The following is an 18083-nucleotide window of genomic DNA, read 5'->3' as shown; positions in this document are numbered from 1 at the left end:
TCTTCAAACATGACAATGATGAAATAATTTTTTCAGGGTACCATTATTAGTAAAGGCCATGTTAGCTGTAGCAGTCCCTGCCAGTAATGTGATAAAGGAAACCATCATTCCAGCATTAGCCGCATCTTACAGTATTCTGATGAAAAACAAATACGACAACCTTTCAGCATTTCACAGATTAACATCAATTATTGCTATAAAAGGAGGCTTAGATGAGAGGGTTTGTTATATGATTATTTTCAGTATTCAACATTATCAATTATCAATTTTAATCCCATTCTTGTAAATTTAGAGGTTCATTCATTTTTTTGACCAAGAGTGATGTATTTTTATGGATTTTGAGATTTTTATTTGAATATTTAAATTCTATTTCATTACTAACCATGTTCACTGTTATAATGTGGAATACAGTTTAATAGCAATATAACACAGACAAAATCCATAACATTCATGAGCTTTCATGACAAATGCAGTGTGCCACCTAGTGTACATCACTTATGACTATTTTTTAAAATCATCATTTGGTTTCAAAGTAATGAAAAACTTTAATTAAAAATTTCATTGTCTTCAATACATATATAGTCTACATTTATATTCATTATTTTCATGAGTACATTGTCTCACTCTGGATCACATTACTACATCAACATAAAATCCTCACAGATTAAAAGTGAATTAGAGTATATATTGAGTTGTTCAGTATTACTATTAACACTGTTGCTGTTGTTGTTTTCTTTTATTTCAGTTTTCTTGAATTGTTTATCTTCTGCCATTGAAAGTGAAGGAAAACATGTAAGTTAATAAGCTTTTTTTCTATTGACTCATACAAATAAAAGTTATCGTTTTGAGTACTAGGCTTTTCAACCGAGAATTAAAATTACAACTTTTACTTAAGTGCTCTTTATCTCAACTGATATGAAAGTAAAAAGCAGATAATTTTAATTTCACTCCATTAGATCATCTATCTAGCATGTAATTGAGTTAGTTATCACATACTAGTACATGTATTATAAAGTGTATGATTTGTTTAAACCTATACAGGCCCAAACCAGACTGAACCATTTAGGGTTGTTACTTTCATGGTCTGTCCGAGTATCGCTACAAGAGGACATTCACAAAAAGGCAGAGAAGAATATTGTGGACACCATAAAGTTGAACCCTTTAATGAAAATTACAGGCACGTTTATCAGTTTTGTGAATTCAATTTTATATCTTAAGTTGACAAATGACATGTTTACATTTATGACTATCTGTTCAGTGTTAAATGCAAACCTCATTATTTTAGGCCTAAAATTATATCGTATAGTACAACTGGAATATATATAATCATAATATTCAGAAGCAAGTGAGTTGCAGGGAACAGAGTAACTTATAAATATTTTAATTTTAGGAGACAATGTTGATGTGTATGTGAAGACCAGTTCATTAAATAGGGAGAGAAGGAATAAAGATTTTACATTTGTTTGCCAGCAACATCATCTTCAGTAGGATTGCTACTATAGACATGCCCAACACTCCTCGGGTACAAATGTAGAGCTGCTTAAAAGTGAACATTTATTAATGACTGTATGGAGAAGGCCAAGTTCTTGAGTGCATGTAGTGTTCTCCTAGGAAGAATTTTGTGTAAAATTCCTGCCTTTGAAAAGCTGAAGAAGCAAATTCCAGTTCATATTCCCCATGAATACAGCCTGAAGATGTCCACAAGTATCTGAAGTTTTTCCACTTCCAATTATGTTCTTCAATGAATCCAAACATGAGGATTGTATGGGAATAATGGACAGCTATGAGAATCAGCTAACCAGACTGTTTGAAAATGCATTTGGTAAATCTTGTTTTCATTATCTTTTTAATAATGTAGTATAGTGCTGATTACTAATGTATGTGATATTTGTACTTTCACCAGACTTGAATTACATGTAATGCATTACATTAGATTGATGAATTTTCAAATTTGCTTCAGGAAACATAGATGCTAAGAAGGTATGGGGTACCTATAGGTGGTGATCAGCTGACTCGTGTGCGACGTCAGGAGGCCAAAAACATACGATCATTAGCTGTCACTCCAGAGAGACGATATGACGATTTACATCCAATTGTATGCGAGATGTGGCATTCAAAGCAAGATTTTCTAGAGGTGAATTAAAAAATTCTTTTCTGTGTATTTACGAGACATCTGTATTAGAGAGATTGTAATCAGCAGAAGTTTGAAAACATTTTAAAAGATATATTAAGAGCTTAAGATGGTATATCTTTAATATTTTTTAGCATAATTGATTGCATATTTTATTTGTCTTTAATCTTTAAAAACTGCAAACTGGGAGGGGGCACATGCCTACAATCAACCAGTGTAATTGACTTATAACTTTATTTGTTGGCTCTCTCTTAAGTGCTATCTCTTGTACCCTCTCTGTGTCATCAGTTCACCACTACATATACAGGTAGTTTATTATAAGAGGGTAGGAAAAATACATATTAACTGTATGAACATACTTTTTTTTCTCTACCCTCTTAACTATATTTATTAGTGGACACAGAAAGGGTACAAGGGATAACACTCAAAAGACTAAAATTACCATATATATTTAGTAAATTTTGTATATTTTTCAGAAATGTTACAAAAAGTTTTTTGGAGAAAAACATTCCTCAAGCCAGGGAACTCTTGCCTACTTCAAGACCATTCTTCACAGAACAGATGTGAATGGAAAAGTAAAGGGAAGGTTTAAGCCACATTTCGAACTTTTGATGCTTGTTGGAGAATGCATGGTCCAAGAACAGTTTCTTGAATTTCTCAACATGGAGTCTTTTGATAGCCAACCAACACATCCCATGACAAAGGACGTTGATGACACAGAGAATCAGAGAGACAACTTAATGAAACTAATTCAAGAGTTCATGAAACACTATGGTTATGGTCAAGTAGACTGTCCCACTCCTAAAAGGGATGAAGCTGACAAAATTTGCATCATTACACCTGAAGGACAAAATATACAAATAGAGTTGGTTCCTACAAACAAGCAAAGTGATGAGCTGTATAATTATTCAGTACAGCTCTGCCAATGGTACTTGCACCTGAATGAATTACATGATACTGCAAAAGAAGGAGACTTGAATAGGACAATCTTGAACTGTCAGTACTCACTACCCTTCTTTTTCTCTCACTCTAAACTTAGTAAATACTTAGTTGAAAATATTGACTATGTGTTGAAGTGCAAGTACCTCTTGAGCCCTTTGCAAAGAATGCGTGTTCTTGAGGGATCTTATGTAAACATTAATGGTGGTCAAGGGCAAAATGTTGAGAGTGATCTGACTCAGGAACACTCAGTCTGCAATCAGAAAATGCTGATTAAATCTTTAGGAGCAAACAAAAGTGAAAATGCAATTAAAAGAGTTACAGGTGCTGCAGAAACTATTTCAAATATCTGTGAGAAGTTTGATGAGAGTCTGAACATCAAACCTAAATCTGGAAGTCACAGTAAACCTTTAAATGAATCAGACCAAAAACTAGTGTCACGGACATTACGAAGACTCAGACCTTTCCGTTTTACACCAGGAAGGAAGTGTCCAGGCTTCAGTAACATTGACAGTGTTCCTGTAACATTTGAAAAACTACCAGACATGCATGCTAGAATAAATCAAATTATCTCTCGTCTCACAAAAGGTCTTCATGTAAATATTGATGAAAATGATAATGATTCAGAAGTGGAGTAGATTTGGTGAATGAGTTATGACAATACATGTATTTTATTTGAGCAAATTTAATGATCTCAAGTTTTATATAATGTCAAGTATTTGAAAATCACTATGAATCAGTTATGACAATATTTGCTATTAAACAATCATCACAATTACAATTTTTCTTGCAAATACAACAGCATTTACAATCAACAATATCTGAATTTTTTTGAAACCCAAAAACTGAAAGATTGCAGTTTCTTAAACAAGAAGTGTCATTTTTACAATATTGAATGATGTCCCCAGTTATGCCAGGGAGGTTTCTTGCAATGTTTCTCGCGGAGTAATATAATATTGCCACAGACGGTTGACCCCTGCGTCCTGCTCGACCAACTTCTTGAAAATACTGTGAAATGTTCCTTGTGGGACATTAATGAACAACACGTGTAACATTTTCTGGATCGAACCCCATTCCCAAGATGGAAGTAGTTAGAACAAGTCTTATCACTGAATGTTCTTTCTTAAGTTCTTGCATGGTTCGGTCTATCACATACTGATCCTGACCAGAGCAAATATCACTGTAAATAGCATCGTTAATGTTGCTAGGTTTGAATAAATTGTTTAAATACATAATTGCCCTACTCATATAATACACAGGGACATAGATTAAAGTAACTGGGAAATTCTCTCTTTCTAGGAAAAGTTTGTCGCAGAGAGAGTTGACAATGTTTTCATACTCCTCTTCTACATCAGAGGCATGTTCCTTCTTAAATTTCTCTAGATAAATGTTTGGCTTATCTGGACTACTTTCAATTATTTTGAAATTATTAAGTCCTAACATTTTTGGCAAATCTTGTTTCTGTGTAATTGTAAGAGTTCCACTCAATGCCAAGAACTAACATCAGGGAAAAAGGCCTTTAAAGTTGGTAATGCCTTGAAAGCTAACCTGAACTCTTCTCCCCTGAAAAGAAAAGAAAGGATTCATTAAAACACACAAAAAAACTAGGTATAAATAAAAATGTTATTAGATGCCAATGAACCAAACTTTCAGTGGTTTAAGAAAAGAGAGCAAAAATGTAGGTTAGAGAACACAATTGACAGAACAGACAGACAGACAAATCAATTTTTCTTCTGTGACTTGGCATGATAGTTTTCGCTTTTACAAACAATGTTTCATTTTTATCCCCTGCTATGAATATGGCTGGGGCATATGTTTTCCGTCTTCTGTCTCGCTTTGCATAAAGCTAATCTTCAAAGAAACTAATCCATGGGCTCACATCAAGATTTGATGAGATCTATGCAACATTTTTTTTTTACTTTTTTTTTACCTTGACCTTTTATTTGACCTTCACCTTACTTAAATTGGTATTTGGCTCAGTTGCAAAGAAACCATTTGACTTGTAATTATATTTCTAATATATATATTTCTAATATTTTTATCAAACTTCATGTGTTAACATAGGCGTTGGAACCAGGGGGCTTATACTCCCTCTAATCCCCCCCCCCCGTTTTTGGGAAAAATAGACATTATATAGGCATTGAAAATTGGGATTTACCTTTTTTGTTGGTTTAGCCCCCCTTTTGATTAGCCCCCACTTTCAATTTGCTTCCGACGCCCATGTGTTAATACATTTCGAAGACTTTAATAAAAATTATTTAGCTTTGTCGAATCTCAATGAGATTAAACATATGTATATAGGCCTAGCTCATGAAATCTACACCAATATACCATGTGTATACTGCAGTTTAATATTATTCAAAAGGTTTTGCTTGAATCAATTAATAATTAAAATAACAGGTTTAAAAATCTATGGTCTAAGATCTAAAATAGGTACCATTTCTCAATGATGTGGCACTCGTCTATAACAACAGACACAACATGCTGTTTAAAAACACCATTTAATAGCTCTCTCCTTTTGTTGGTGTTGAATAACGCTTCAGGATGACAAAAAAGGATTTGAAACTTTCCATGCTTTACATCTTCGAAGTTTTCATCAGATTTGCACATGTTACAGTGATTCAGTCTCTTTATCATCTTCCAATCCATGAACAACATTAGTGACAATATCAAGTCTGCATGAACTGATGCCGTGCTATTTCAACACAGATAATTGATCTTTCTGAATAATGTTGAGTGGTGAAATAACCAACACTACCGGATTTTCTCTGGTCTCTTCGAATATGAAGGGTAAAAGATGGAAAATAACACTTTTACCATACCCAACGGGAAGGCTAACGACAAGATCACATTTGCTATTAACCACGCAGGTCAATGCCTCCCTCTGTTTATCTTTTAGAACCATGTTCTTGTCGTATTTCTTAACTGCCTCGTGGATCACGTCCATGTTTATTTACAAATGCGCATTAATATCACTATGTAATTCTTCCAAAAATAGTGCGCTTGAATTAATTAAATATCTTTAATTTTTTACTTCAATATATGTCTTTTTTAGTAGATGTTTATTCATTTTATGTAGAAGTATTATTTTAATTTGAAAATATACTTAAAATAACACTTTAAAATTTCCGTCAAAAATCTTGACGTGAGCCCATTGCAGAGGTGTATGAGAGAGGAACGAACGACAACTCTGCATGGGAGATTGGGAGTCCAGGATGAGCTGAAAAGGTGGAAAAAAGGCCATGGACGGCCCGTACTTTCAGGCAGATTGGATTTTTTAACTTGAATAAATAGTACAAACACTCCGGATACTGAATTAGTCGAGAAATTAATTTGAGCAAACCCAGATGTATTTGTTTAGCTGGGTCCCCTCAAAACTCGTTGCCATCCTGGGGTTTTTTTTAGTTAAGGGTAGGAAAATTTTTTTCCGGATTTTTTTTTTTTTTTTTTTTTTTTTTTTTTTTTTTTTTTTACGATAAGAACTTCAGACTCCTGTGATGCGATGTACATATATTTGGTATAAAAATGAAGCTCTGTTAACTTCTTCTCAAGAAAGAATTTAAACTTTAAAGTAAAATTCTTCTGAAGGCTTCACAATTCGAGAAGAATACACAAGAAGAATATGATAGATTTTGTTTAGAAGTAAAATAGATCGATGGCTGATAAGGGTCATTCTCAAAAAATGTCCAGATTTCAGTGATACAAGTTTTCTGGTAAATATTTTAATAGAATAAAAACTTTTTTGTGCTCATGAACTTAACAATGATCTAAAATTAAGAGAACAGATTTAAAGTACTATTAAAAATTGATATAAATCCTTCAACATAAGTTAAATTAAAGAAAATTGGTTGTGATTTCGCCGAGGGTGTATTTTCAACCCTCCTTATTGAGACAGTAAATATAATTTAGGAGTATAAAATACCTTTAATGTATTGTAAATTCTTAACATTGTTTAAAAACATGCTAAAAGGTGACTGAAAAAAGTAAGATTATAATTTTTAAGCAATAAACGTTAAAAAAAACTTTGTGATTTTCGCCGTGTCCTTGGAGTAACCAAGACATATTTAAGACGTCGCGCACGATACTGGTGATACTTAACGTTACCCGTATAACGTCACAAAAACGTAAAATAATGCAACAAGTTCAACGTTATATTTTTACAATGTAACCTTTTGATTAGATTTTATTCTTCAACGAAACAATCCTGTTTAATATTTTTAAAAAATAAAAAGGGGGGGGGGGGAATACATGTATACATTGTACCATTACATGTAAGTGCATATTTACAATTAATTTGTGTGATTAAAAAGCAAATATACTAGTACTTTCAATTTTGTCTACATGATGCAAGGAAATTGGCGCCCAGGAAATAAAATTCAATACACAAAAGTCTGAAATCGTTTTCCGGACTTTTTGTGGTTTGGATATTTTACATGTTAGGAAATCCAATAACAAAAAATAATATATATACCATAAAAATTTAAATATTTTTTTAGCTTTAGGTGTTTGCTAGTTTGCTAGTAGTTCTGTGACATGCGCAGATCAAGCAGGGGTCAAGAACAACCCCTCCCCAATTCCCCAACACACACAATTAATTTAATACATGTATACATTTATGATAAAGTAACCAATATGACCGTGGAGCGCCACTAGAAAATAAGTACAATGTACACCATTAGGCCTAGAAAAAAAATATGTTTGTTTCCGCTTTCCCGACCCACCCTAATTTATAGTGCCGACCCTAAATATTTTTTTAATGCTTTTGTCCCATAATGTGCAAGATTTCACCCATGGAATTAGGTCTCCAACTTTGCAAGCTTTTCTGAAGACAGAAAGAAGTTTGGGTAACCTTTCTATTAAAAGTTTAAGTCACAGAAATGCTTGAAAACACCATTTCTTTTGTCATTAATGTTAATTCTATACATGTTTTGATTAGGGAAGCAAAAAAATTTTTTTCAAAAAAAATTGCCTACCTACCTACCCTACATTTTTTCAGCCTGAAAGCGGAAACAAGCATATTTTTTTTCTAGGCCTTATGTAAAATGGTAAGGAAAGTCCTATCTATGACGGAAAGTTATTTATTATTTGCCCTTATTCCCGAACCCAACAAGGTAATGTTTTTCTATAATGCACACATAGAGAATTTTTTAACTTTAAATAGTGTTTTAATATACATTTATTTAATATACATCTCATACCTTTATTGCTTAGGAATCTTGAGATATTCTATGAGACTATAAAAAAAGACCACGGATTTTGTTTCAATACGTTTAACAACATAGTACATGTACATTTATATTAATATTGCCTCCATAAGTATGGGTACATTTAAATTGTTCGTTAAGATTGATTGATTGTATATATTGTTTAACGACCCTCTCGGGAATTTTTCACTCATATGGAGACTTCGCCGTATGCCGGTGAAGGGCTTCAAATTTTGACCTTTACTCGGCACTGAGGGCCATTGAGCAGTGAGGGATCTTTATCGTGCCATCGCCTGCCGCTGACACGGTCTCATCCGAAGGACCCGCAACTTTCACTTCAAAGTGCCAAGCGCATGGCGAAGGAACAGTTGCTACCAATTTTAACGACTATGTCAGTCGCGACCGAGATACGAACTCACGACCTCCCGATCACGGAGCGAGTACTCTACCGACTGAGCTACCGTGAACGGTTTGTTCGTTAAGAAAAAAAAATGTTCGTTAAAGAAAAAAAAAGTCTCTTCATTTTTTCTCTAACAATACCATTTTAAATCGCCAAATGGAAGAATATTTAATAACTAGAGCCGAGCTCGTTGCAAAGCAACGAATAGGTCTTCCGTTGGAGCTACGGACTAGAAGACGTAACCTTGAGTCGAGGTCAAAAGCCACATACTTACTTGTAAGAGAAGCAACTTACAATGTTTCGCTAGGAAAAAGACTGTAAAAGGAATACTAGTACGTGTGACCTTGATCTTTCTAATCGACCTTGTGCTAAGCAATAACTAACTCTCGTTAGAGCTAAAATTGAGATAAAAAGAGTTAGGTCAAGGTCAAAAGAGAGGCCAAGTTCAAAAATGGTGATGCCATTAAATAGCTCTCATCAGTATGCATCAACAATTGAAGTTTGATAACACCATTTTGAAAGGTATGTTTAAAACTGAGCTAAATACTTATTTAAAAAAGTGAGGTATATACATGTACATGTATATAATGTCAAGTTTAAAAAAATGTTAATGCAATTGCATAACTCTAATTAATTTCTATCAGTATATAAAGATTGATAAAAATATCTTGGATAGTTTGTTTGAAACTGTGCTTTGAACTGAGCTAAAGGCAAAGTGTGACAGAGGGAGAGACGGAAGGACAGAAAGTAGGAAGGATGAAGACGTCCAACAAACACCAAATGCTTTGGCCATATTCATGGCAGGGCATAACATGTCATGTATGATTATTGGTTTACATAAAAATAGGTCGTAACTTTCAGTCTCGGAATTCAACCCCTAAACTACATGTATACATGACATTCTCTGCTTAGAAGGAAGACATTGTATTCATTTTAAGGGATGGGGTACTTAAAGTGATGATAGGAATTTAACAACCAGTCGGTCAATGAAACATTATTTTGGAATGTCTGTATACAGCTGCGTGGCTTTTCTTAGAATGAAATTAGTATTTCTTGAAATATCTAAATAATTCTTTTATTGACGCCGTGATATATTTGATAGGCTGTATAATAGCTGTTTGGATATAGTGCCGTTTGAAGGTCCAACATCTTTCCTTTAATATAACCAAAGGTTCTAGTAATCTTTTTCCCGTATAGTCGAAATGCATAGTGTGGGAGAAAGAAAAAAACGTATGAGGTCGTTCAAAAACAAATTAATGAGTTGTGTTTTTTATCTACACAGACACTTTTGTCTTCTGGTTTTCCTTTTTTGTAAATTGCAGTTTATTTGTTTACAAGCTTGTGTTCATACCTCTGTTCATACGCGCTACCAGTGTGAAAGGAGAAAACAAGACGTCGTCAAGCAAAAATGACTGACCAGATGGACGTTTATATACATTGTAATCATTATACAACCAAATATTAGAGCGAATCGATAATCTAAGTACCTAATTAAATACACAGGAATTCAAAAATTAAGGAAAAAATTTAATTTATATTTTATGATGAATAGGCAATAACGAATTTTCTAATTTTGTAAAATCGTATTCTGAAAGCTCTGGATGTATAATTATGTTTAGCCGCTCTTCTATGAAAAAGTTCATACATATAAAACATGTAATTATAATCGGCTGCAGTAGCGGCCAATCTTTATGTGATTGTGTTAGAGAGTGCACATGGGGAAATGAGACGTTTTTTTATTACTTCAATAAAATAAGTAAAAACCATGCGTAAAATATTTTAAAAACTTGCTTAAACTTAGTATTAAATGTTGAAATATATTTCAATTTCATTGTCATTAATATCTCATGATCATCGATAATTTATGGTCATATAAAAAGAGTTTACATCAGATACTCCCCAGCCTGAGAGTGTGTAAAATTTGAAAAGAAAGCTCTTGATTTTCCGGATAATGATGATATGGTTAAAGTGCATTGTGAAAAAAATGAGGAGTTTTTCAACTAGTAACAATTGTTTTGAATTTGCTCTACATCTACAAATGACACAAAGATTATGAAGATTTTTTTTTTAATTTTGCACCGGTTTGCAGCATAGCCTGCTCTGCAGAAACCATGAGCATTATCACGTAATCAAGATCCAGGGTATCGAGGCTCGGACAGGCCTACACCTTCATTTTGATGACAACAAACTCTTCTTATACATCAATGAACATGATTTTTTTAAACATCGATAAATCTATTTATGAGCAAATGCGGTAAAGTTATTTTTTTCATTTTCCTTTGAAAACAGCCTGAAATAGAATTGAAAAACTATTTCAGCTTTGAATATCTTGACGTGCTTTCCTGCATGTGAAAGAATTTTTTTGCTTTGCAGCCAATTTGATGCTTCGCATCAATTAAATTCGTTCTGACATTGTACATGTACAGGCATGTAAAATATTCTGTTTATTGGACGAAATAGTATACCATTCTGTACAATATCATGTTAAGTTTAGTAGCAAATAACTGCAAACTCAAAAGTGCTTAATTTCATGTTGGATTTCCCCCTGTGAATTAGAAACGTTTACTCCACTTACAATTATCCTGCATGCGTAAAAAGAGTTTAAGATTCATAAAACAATTACCACTTCGATAAATACAGGGGAAAATGGTGTAAACCTAGCTCGTGTTTTTTTTTCGGCTATCAAAAGGACTAAACTTGAAATGAATAAATGCACAAGCGATTACGATTGATTAAAACAAGCTGAAATAGAGTGACATTGAATGATATGAAAGGAGTCGACATGATCATGATGATTTCAAACCCAATTTTCCATTTGTAACTATCGGAGTACACAACGGATTTTCAAATCGTCCTACCCGCTGCTATCTGCGGACACGTGCTTGTAAATGAGGACTTGGCTACAAAATTTTAGACACAAAGCGACAAAGCTGGATGTAAACTGTTTATTACAAATACGTGAATGATAGTATATTTTAAAGTATTTTTTTAACGTTCAATGTTTATTGATATTCAAAAAAATAATGGAGAAACAATAGAGCGATGGTAAAAATAAAACGTACATAATATTACATTACGTATCACAAGACTTCCATCACTAATTTTAATTATTTGCCGAAGCCCCTTTTTAATTACAATTTAAATAAGATACATTAACACGGAATAGAGAAATAATTTTTGCGTGAATAGGCCAAAGAAAGCGATCACAATTCAAAATGTTTTATGCATCAGTGTTTCGAATTACGATTAAATGAAAGATCGGTGAAGTATTCTTATTGATTCGATAAATTAAAAACATGATTTTCTATAAATTGATAGGTCTTTGTACACAATGGAATAAACACGATCACAGACACTTGCATTGTTTACGACAGGTGGCTAGTACACTAGTGACCTCGATCGACAGCGTGGGATTCGGGTGTTGGATTACGTAACTGTTGCAAACATCTAGGCGATCTTGGAGATCGCCAAATATATACAACTAATGATCGTGAAGTATTTGATGCATAAAGTTAAAATAATTTATAATTATTATAATAATCAGTGTAGAAAGATAGATTTAATATATTCCGTTTATGAAGACTTATTCACTATAAAACTAATTAATAACAAATAAAAAAGAAAGACTATAATCGTTATAAATAATTTAATAGTGAACCGTAAAGCACGTATAAAGCCCTATTTAGAAGAAAATTAACATTAAATACCATAGGGTTTATTACTGATAGGAAGGTTGTGTTAATTATACACGTGAAGAGGTCTGATTTCCTTTCCGAATGAAAAACGCTACTTGTTTACCTGGCCTGCTTTCAACTACGTATTACGCAATACCCCCGGTATAATCGAACAGAAAACATTTTCATCAGATTAAAAAGGTGTCAAAGAACAATTTTGTTCGTATAATCCAGATCGAAATATTTACCGCTTTTGAGTTATAAAGCAAAAACTTTCAAGCTCCCTTAATCCCTAATCATATGGGCCAGCCCCTTTTGAATAGTATGATATGAAAGCCCTTGAATTTATGCACAACTTTTGTTCAACATGTCTTAACAAAATATTTTTAGTTTTCAAGATAAAAAGGAAAACATGTGTAAATTTTCGCTCTTTTAGGCGTTCTATTTTTTGACCCCGTATAGCGCCATTTTGAATAGAGAAATCGAATATTAAATATATGTAAATTTTCGCTCTTTTAGGCGTTCTATTTTTTGACCCCGTATAGCGCCATTTTGAATAGAGAAATCGAAAAACAAAAACTGATGTGCACAACTTCAATCCTTCTGTTATCTAAAACCAGTAAAATTTCTGCTCCAGCTCTTGTGGTCTCTGAGCCTTTGTCTAGAAATGAAATCATATAATTTTTCGTTTAAAGGGAAATAACTCAAAACCGGAAGTGACTTTTTGAAATTATCGACAGCATTCTGATAGAGTATATTACCGTCTATAATGTCTGAAAATTTGAGCGAAATCCATTGAGAATTGAGTGAGATATGAGGCCTCAAAGTTGGCGTCTAGGAAGAAAACAAAAAAAAAAGAATAATAAGAATAATCTTAATCTTCAGAATCAGTAGAAGGTCTTCCGTTGAAAACGGAAGACCTTAATAACTGCTTAAAGTTTTTATTTCATACTATAAACTTAAAATTTTCCTGTATGTTCATTTTTTTTTTTTTTTTTTTTTTTTTTTTTGCGAATGGCGATTTTACAATCGCCTACTAGTATACGTCTAAGTATATGACAATCAAAGTGGTTACTTTAAGTAAAAAAAAATGTCTTCGGCAAACATATTGTTTGAAATCAAGTCTCGCATATTTTGATTGATTATCCCTCATCGCAACGGCATGCACGTAGCAACAGGGGGCAAGTGAGTGGGGGGGGGGGCTGCCCCCCTCCTCATTTCTTTTCCCAACAATACATAAATACGATGTTCATTGAAAGGTTTGTCCCCCCTTCCAACTTTTAGTGATGTAAGGAAAATGTAGTTGAAAAATTGGTACTGAAAAAATATTGACATTGAAAAAAGTTGGCCTCTAACCCCCCCCCCCCCCCTCCTTCCCCCCAACCCACATAGGTTTTTTTTTGATTGTCAACTTTTTCAGGTAAGTAAAACTTTTTTCTCTCTCTGGCTGCCCCCTTTCAAAAACGATGTTACGTGGCAACAGTGTACGTAGGTGAGGGTATGTACATGTATGTGTGTTTGTGAGTTAACAAAACAAAAGTGAAATAATTTGCATCGGTATCAATGATGAATGCAACCTTAACTTATAAATATGCTCTTTTCAAGGGGAGGTAAAAATAAGTAAGGATCGAAGCCTTGTGTACGAAACAATTGCCTGTGCTCTCAACTCTTGGATCACCCTTGCTTGTGAGAAATATTTAATAGCACTTTGATAGTGCATGCACTCTGTTTTTATACTTTATTTTTAATTACCTTTTTATCTTCCTTGCCGACTTACCCAATTTCTACTAGTATACTTTAATATCTAGTGTTTCATATTCATATCATTGACTGGTATAGATTTAAAACGGACTACAAATGAACTTAATTGTCAACTATACATGCACATCCAGTAATAAAATACTGTAAAATCACATATTTTCGTGGGGTCAAATTTTCGTGGTTTGAGGAAAATCTCTTGGTTCGTGGGGATTTGATTTCGTGGATCAAGAATTTATGAGTACTTATGTGTGTGACATTTTACATTTCGTTGTGGACATGAATTCGTGGGTCTCGTCATACCACGAAAACAACGAAAAATAAACCCCCACGAAAATTTGTGACTTCACAGTATTTTGTTCTAGAATGACTCGAATGTGGGCTGTATATATTTTTTCAAGAAAATAAATATTTAATTAAAAGCAAGGTTGCTATCATATCATTTTATTTCACATATTTGAACTTTATTTAAAATTTGCGGGTTCAGGGATTTGAAAAAGGTTTTTCTATTAAAATATCTTCTAAAGATTATGATGTCTAGGTGTCATCCAATGAGATAACTTAAGAACAAAAGGTAATATATCAAAACATGTTCAATATTTGTAAAAAAAAAGTTAATGGTATTTTTATAAAAAGTACGTGTACTGATGTGTATTGATGTTTTGGGTTTCATTGAAAAAAATATTAGTATAACTGCAATTTTAGCGAGATGCAAATTTAACGATTTCCCCATAAAAAGATGGTATATATTATTAGCGAAAGATAATTTTAGCTATTTCATGGGCGTCGGAAGCAAATTGAAAGGGGGTGGGGATAAACCAACAAAAAAGGTAAATCTCAATTTTCAATACCTATATAATGTCTATTTATTCAAAGGGGGGGGGCTTAGTCTCTTCCTTGATCCTCGGTTCAGACGCCTAGTGTATCTTTAAATGCTCACTTAAGAAGCTAGGACAAGTTGAAAAACACGTAACTGATTGTTAGAATATTCAATTTTTACCAATCTCAGCACCTTCTTTAATTATGCCAAAATTAAATCGCTAAAAATTCCACTCATGCGGGTATATCCAAGATCCAAACAGTAGTTTTACAAACCGATGCATGCACCAATCAGCGGTGTCGTGTCTTTGCTCGAAAAGGAGGTCACCTCTATTGTCAATTATTTGAATAAAATTGAGGGGGAGGTTTGAATGTACTTCAATAAAAGTTGCTGGAAGTGAGGGTTGCATGAATTGAAAAATATTACATACGGTATTAGAATATTATCTTGAATGAAAGGAGGGGGTCAGTCCTATCTGTTTAAAGGTTGCATGATACCGATATACACGATAACTAGTATTTCCAAAAAAATTTGACAATAGTTTGATTAAAACTTCCAAGATTTCTGACAGTGAAGTGCAGACACTACTGGACGAAAAAAGTGCTGAGAATCCCAAATTTTACTGATAAAGTTTGATAATTACTGATACTGTGCTGTTGTTGCTGATAAATACTGATATTTACTGTTATTATTACTGTTGTTGCTGATATTTTTTGTTGTTTCTGATAAATACTGATAATTACTGTTGCCTTGTACTGTTGAGTCTGATAAATACTGATAAATACTGTTGAGGTACTGTCGCTGCTGAGAATTGCTGATAATTACTGTTGAGGTACTGTCGATGCTGAGATTTACTGATAATTACTGTGGTCATTGTTTTTAACCTGGTAATTTGTTTAAAATAAAACAGAGGGCCATAAAAACCTTCAATTATTACTTTCTTTTACTTGAATTGTCATGGCAAAATTTTCTGCTTGTGGCAAAATTACATAGCTGTATGTATGTATGCTGATTTCAATTTTTACATTACGTTAACTTTGTGAAAATTTTGACAATGATCAAATGAATTATTTATAGAATGAATATATAGAACTAGTATTAATTTTAAAAAAACTGCAGAAAAAAAATGGAATTTTCCTTTTGCATGAGATCTTATGGAAAAATAAACTGTAAATAAAAAGAAACTTATGCCATCTTAAAAAAAGATCCATCGCCGCCTTTCCCGACTCCAAGAAAATTATGTAGGGAGTTCGGTGATCTTGTTTTTCAATAATAAGAAAAAAGTTCTTAATAGATGGGGAAAAAATCGGGATAAAAAAAAGTTTCCTGCAGGTTAGAAAAGTTGGATTTGTTCCGTTTTCCCTAGGTCAACTGGTCGAGTTTGGACAACATTTTGTTTTTGAAGGCCTTTTTTCTCGAAAACAATTATATTTATCTTGTTAAATGTTCAGTTTTCTGCTCTCTTTTCGTCGAAATATTTGAAAATTAGAAATTTTATCCCTTTTAAAAAGTAACTAAGAGGTGAAAACAGGTTTGAATATGTTCAATCTGTGGGCACTGATTTTAATTAATAATTTATTTATCTATTCATTTATTTTAATGTTATGTAGACGTTTGTAGATCGTCCAAGAATTAAACTCCTCCACATGTACATATGTACAAGTACACACTGTATGCATGTGCAACCGGCAAATGGGGCGAGCTGATTAAAAATTAGAGGTTAAGAATCCCTAGTACAAAGGTACACGTGTTTAGTTTGTCTCTTAAAATTTAAATACAAAATCATTTTTTATTTAATCAGTTTTGAAATCTCATTATTTTTTTTTATTTGATTTTATGGAATGGAAAATAAGAACTGAAATGAGACTTAATTTAATATGTTACTATTAGTATATGATCAAATTGATCGATTTTAATTTGGCATGGTAAAAAGTTGAAAGGAAAACACCTTTAAATTGATTTCAATTGATCAGGAATCGGTGATCGACCTGTGATTTGGCTGTATTGTGTACATGTCTTCAGCCCCGGGGTACAACTTGTATATTCCATGCAAATTGTAGTGGTCAGCGTAACAATGGGCACTAATTACCTATTGTTCTTCGTCTGCGGCTACCGGTGCTTTCAATAAACAAACTACCTACACTGTACATGTACTCGCTACTTTGGAACAATCTTAAAGTTTATGGTCGCACGAAAAAAAAATTCCATAATATTGAATTTGATGACGAATAAAATTGATAGAAAAAATATTTAGAATAGAACACCTTGGTACTATAATGAAAAAAAGATCATATATGTACATCATGTACGTTGTGCAGACTTATTTTCATTTTTATTTCAATTCTCAAAGATCTATCTTCTTCAGTATTTAATTTCATTTTTTAGTTTTACGCATATTTCTTCAATCAATCAATCATTTATTTGATTTTTTTACCATTTTACTTTAGTATACATAGACCACAAAAACAAAAAAAATGTAGGTGGTTTTATACATAACAGTAGGTCTAAAAGGCATGCGTGAATAAGAAACTAAACAAAAAAAATTTGTAGGTTGCTATAAATGCGAAGTAAGGCAATTTAGGCCGGGGAGTATATTTTGTTTATCAGATAAAAGAATATCCCGGGGGAGGTGGTCACATGTATTTTCAATTCTGAATCTCTGTTAACGTTTGTTTGGGACCGGTAAATACGTAGACGAGAAATTGACTTCACTTTTTAATAAAAAAAATTTGCAAAATATACAATTATATAGATATAAAGAGAAAGATTCTTTAGTGGAGCACTTTTTTGAAATAATATTAGCATGAATTGTTCCCAATTCAGATGCAGGGAAACTCCACTTGGCTTAATCCGAGAAAAAAACCTTAAATGTATGGATTTTGAATGTCAGAAACATGACGTTGTGTATCGATCGCACTCATGAATAAATGTTATAATTACTTCAGTTCTGAAATTTGTATTGTTCATTGCAATTGATTCTCTAAAATAATTTTATTCATGCATATAAAAAATTCGATAAGTATAATATCATAACTTGCATGACTTTTAAAACACACAACTAAAGAACAGACCTTGCCCTATCGGCTATCACTTAATTGTAAACAGTATTTCACCCCCTCCTTTAATTTTGTGCTACAATCAAATAAGCACCAAGTCT

At 32.9% G+C, this 18083-nt stretch overlaps 2 pseudogenes; one reads left to right on the top strand and one right to left on the bottom strand.

Moving 5' to 3' along the window:
• The first annotated feature begins 287 nt into the window (after positions 1-287).
• On the top strand, positions 288-3722 carry LOC134272817 (uncharacterized; annotated as a pseudogene).
• A 77-nt stretch (positions 3723-3799) lies between these two features.
• Positions 3800-6240, bottom strand: LOC134272818 (ATP-dependent DNA helicase RecQ-like; annotated as a pseudogene).
• Positions 6241-18083: the final 11843 nt, after the last annotated feature.

Source organism: Saccostrea cucullata, unplaced genomic scaffold (assembly GCF_032062105.1).
Source record: "Saccostrea cucullata isolate Sc308-1 unplaced genomic scaffold, CSIRO_AGI_Scuc_v1 ctg8104, whole genome shotgun sequence".
NCBI lineage: Eukaryota > Metazoa > Mollusca > Bivalvia > Ostreida > Ostreidae > Saccostrea > Saccostrea cuccullata.
The sequence above is the reverse complement of the archived record's forward strand: the minus strand, read 5'-3'. Positions and strand labels throughout refer to the sequence as shown.